The sequence below is a fragment of the Myotis davidii genome, unplaced genomic scaffold (genome assembly GCF_000327345.1).
Source record: "Myotis davidii unplaced genomic scaffold, ASM32734v1 scaffold6, whole genome shotgun sequence".
Classification (NCBI taxonomy): Eukaryota; Metazoa; Chordata; class Mammalia; order Chiroptera; family Vespertilionidae; genus Myotis; species Myotis davidii.
This window is the reverse complement of record NW_006383011.1, coordinates 5,735,968-5,740,705: the sequence shown is the minus strand read 5'-3', so window position 1 is coordinate 5,740,705 and position 4,738 is coordinate 5,735,968.

Here is a 4,738-nt window from a genome sequence, read left to right as displayed (position 1 = left end):
CACCGAGCCAAACCGGTTTTGGCAGGAGAATGAATTTTAAAACACTACATTGGATCCCACTCCTGACACCAGAAAAATAAAATAAAACACTACGTTGGTGCTTACAATAAGAATAACTGTCTTACAGTAGCAATTTAGTAATATTAAAATGCTTACTCTAGCAGAAGCAGTAAAGTGAAGCTGGGTTAAGATTATTTCCCACTGTTCCACAGCTTTGAAATCAATTCCTAATGGGTGTCATGGACACCCATTCGCAAATGTATATAAGAAGTTTTTATTTATATGCATTTTTCTGGGGGGAAATTCATAGCTTTCATCACCTTTTCAAAGTGGTTCATGACCCTAAAAAAAGGGGTGGGGGACCACAGCTATCCAGAATTGAATGATCCCGGACTCAGGGGAATTTTTTTTCCATAAGATTTTTCTGTGGTATATTTCTGAAAATGTACTATGGCTCCTGACTAGTAAAGTGGGCTGATGGAGGATGCTGAAACACCAAATTTCTCTCCAGGTTTCTTTATATATTTCAGATGAAACTTCTTCAGTACTTAGAAAAATGCTTCCTATTGCATTTATAAATGTCTTCATGTTAATTTAGATTCATCAACGGGGTCAAACTTTAGTTCAACAAATTTCAACCTAAGATCAGAGTAGAATAGCTTATAATGGCCATTAGAAATGGTAAAAAGTAATCATTAAAGATCCTAATCCTTATGATTTAAAATATCATTAAAGTTCTCTTGTTCTTCTGTGTTTGTGGTTCAGACTAGAATGTATACTGAACAGACCAATAGACCTTTAGTTTAAAAAATGTTTTTATAACTGCCTATTAAATCTTCCAAAGCTTAGAATTTAGGCCATAGTGATAGTGATTAAAAAGTACAGATGATGGGAGAAAAAACCAATCTCAATAATGGTAAAACTATGTATTTCCTTGACAAATTATACAAGGTCATATCCTTCCCAAATTTCCTATTTTTTCTGAAATAATTTCTGAAGTCGAACATAAGATTATTATTAGACTTGCTATAATTTTTAAGCTATTACTACATTTTAGCAAAGATCCACATAATTACTTTATAAACTGCTTAGGATATCTTTGAGGTAAATGGTGCTACATCAATCATTCCACAGTGTTAAGTAAAATGAATGCAGCTGTATGTGTAATTCATTTTAATTTTTCCTGCCTTTTATTTGGATTGTCTTATTTCTGAGTTAAACACATGAGCCTCATTTGTCTGAAATAAGTAATCAAATAAACTTGCTTTGATAAATAGGTGTTTATGATTGATATTATTTGGGAGTAATTTTATTTTTCAAACTGACAGCCAATTTGGTCATTTACCACTCAGTTTTTTGGGAAGATAATGATATCCACTACCTGCTTAATCTGAAAGTGAAATTCATACTCAATTTGCCTCATAAGAATCACTTATTAAATACTTGTTATCAAGCAATAGCATCTGCCTCATATATTGAGGGCAAAATTCTGTCAGCCTTGTGGTCAATATCAGCTGATCAGAGTCCTCTACTAATGGCTAGCCAGTGATGGCGAACCTATGACACGCATGTCAGAGGTGACACGCGAACTCATTTTTTTGGTTGATTTTTCTTTGTTAAATGGCATTTAAATATATAAAATAAATATCAAAAATATAAATCTTTGTTTTACTATGGTTGCAAATATAAAAAAATTTCTAAATGTGACATGGCACCAGAGTTAAGTTAGGGTTTTTCAAAATGCTGACACCCCAGACTCAAAAGGTTCGCCATCACTGGGCTAAACAGAAGTACATTTAGCAATCATGCCTTTGGTACTGTCTACAGAGGGACATGTTACAGAGCTGGTTACATTCTTGTTTCTGAAGTGACTTTTTTTATAGCCAAACCACATACCTTGAATACTAATAGTACTGAGTTCACAAGACCCGATGTCTACATCATTAAGGTTATTAGCAAGCCACTCGTAGCACCGATGGAAACACGTTGGACATTTATTACGTTGATTAGGAGGGCCGCCTGAATCCATAGAGCAATGGATAACAGAAGGTACTCACTGGTGAAGCGTGGTCTTCCAGATTGGGTTGCCAGCTGACCAGCCCTGGAGTGTGACTTTCTGATAAGGGCAACTCACTGATCCTAGGATATAACACAAATATCCCACTATGCTGAAATGTTTTCAAGTAAGTTAACGTAAGTTCTTTGTGGATCCAAATGCATTAAAGTATTAAGGTCAAAATAGAATGTATTATAAGTCACATTTTCTACAGCTATCAAGCCATAAGATCCAGCCAAACTTATTAGTCCTTAAAAGGACAGGCTTCTAAACCCTGATGATTGATATTTTGGGCCTAATGGTTGCACAAAGCCTTCCATGTGAACTTGGTCGGAGTGATTCGGCCTACATTCCCTAACATGTTACTTGTACCCTTTAACATTTTAATTATTCTAACTCGTGTAATGTTCACTTTACCTATTTGTTTGCCCTGATGAGGTTGTAGATTTAAGAGTAGTAACCTTTATCCAAGAATCTTTATGTAGTCGGATGCCCAAAAAATGCTGAAAAAGAAAATGCATGAGTCCTGCTTGGTTGGTTGTTTTTGATCTTTTGGCTTTTGTTTGTTTTTATTTCTTTGAATAGGATTATCTAGAAGGGAGGCCTGATGAAAGAACTATGATGCAGAGGCAAACAAAACTTAGTGGAAATCATTAAGACATGTTTTTCAAACTTTTCCAACTGTAACACTGAGTAAGAAATACATTGACATTGCAAGTCAGCACATGTATATACACATAAATGAAAATATTTGTATATATAATTTATATAATCAAAACAAGTTTCACAAACACTGCTTTCCTGACAATGTGTAATACAGATTGATACTTTGTTTTATTACTTTTTCAGTGCTAGTTGTGATTTAACAAAGGTGTTTTCACAACCTCTCCCAAGTCATGACCTACACTTTTGAAATACATTGCATTAGAAGTTCTTTTCCCAAAAATCCATCTCAAACTTCTTCCCCCAAAAGTTCATCTCAAAACCTGGATCATCTTTTCTTTATTCAGTCTGTTCTAGAATGCAAACTGGTATAGGAAATAGTACCAGAAAGGATAGTATGAAGCATGTGGAAGAAGTAGATGATGAAGGATATATAGATGTTCCTTTCTCCTAAGGAAACATATTACCAGGAAACTTACATCTTTGCATCAGTTGGTAATTTTTAAAAATGTAAAAGCCAAAAATCAGCAAAGAGCAAGACTTAGGACATTTAGATGGTATTTATTTTAGTATAGGTCAGTTGACCTCTGCTGGCCAAGGGATGTCATCAATCCCTGAAGGGTAGACTGGAGGTAAACTAGAATGACAGACATCTTATTAACCAAGAGCCACTCACGTGAGATACATAAATTGCTTATTCAGAGAATTCTATTTTACACAGCTCCCAGATAATATCCCAGGAACTCAAGTATACTAGAGAATTGAGGTCCAATAGTAAAAATATTACCTCCCCTTGGCCGGTATGGCTCAGAGGTTGGGGCATCAGCCTTTGCACTGAGAAGTCACAGGTTTGATTCTCAGTCAAGAGCATGTACCTGAGTTGCTATTCACTTCCCAGCCTCCCACCCCTGTGTGTGCTCAAGAGGCAACCAGTCAATGTGTCTCTCCCTCCCACCTTCCTTTCACTCTGAAAAGCAATGGAAAAAATATCCTCAGGTGAAGATAACCAAAAAAAAGTATTACTATCTCCTGAGAAATTCTAGATCATAATTATAAAAATGTTTGACTGACTAAGCATTTACGATATGCCTTTTAAAACATTGTGGCATTACTCCTTATAATGAGGTAGCAGTTATTTACAAATAAGGAAATAGAAGCTTAAAGAGATTATATGACCAGCTCAAAATTGCATGACTATTAATTGGTAGACCAGGAAGTATGATTCAAAGCCTACTGCTCAGCTATAGCTCCCATTTATGAAAGAAATTAGACAAAGGTGTGGATCAAATCCATGCCAACCTGCATTCTTCCAGGGAGTCTGAAACTTTTGAGGTAAACCTGGTCGGCAGCAACATTGGTCATTTGTGATGGGCTGCAGGGGGCACTGGTCTCCCGCAGAGAGTCCAAGGCTAAGAATCAGGAAAGCTCAGTTCTGGCCCAGCGCTGCCCCTTACATTTCGGTAACTTCCACACTCGACCCCCACTGTGCTTTGTTTTCTCCCATCTGAAACACAGAGAAGCTGTGACAGGAAAGTATTCCAAAAGAGTCATAGAGTTGCCCTAACCGGTTTGGCTCAGTGGATAGAGCGCCAGCCTGCACACTGAAAGGTCCCAGGTTCGATTCCGGGCAAGGGCATGTACCTGGGTTGCGGGCACATCACCAGTGGGAGGTGTGCAGAAAGCAGCTGATCGATGTGTCTCTCTCATCGATGTTTCTAACTCTCTATCCCTCTCTCTTCCTCTCTGTAAAAAAATCAATAAAATATATATTTTAAAAAAAAAGAGTTGTAGAGTTCTACAGATCGGATGGACAAACAGTTAATCTCCCAGAATAATAGCCATGTAACATTCCCTAGACATCAGTCTAGATTGGAACAGGAAGAAAAGGGATTCAGGAGAATATTGCCATGAAAAGAAAAATGAAAGTGAAGGTTTACCTGATAAGCTTGATCATAGTGGAAGAAAATGAACATTTCTATCAGAGTTTGAGAATAACCAAGTAAATGTTTTAAAACATTA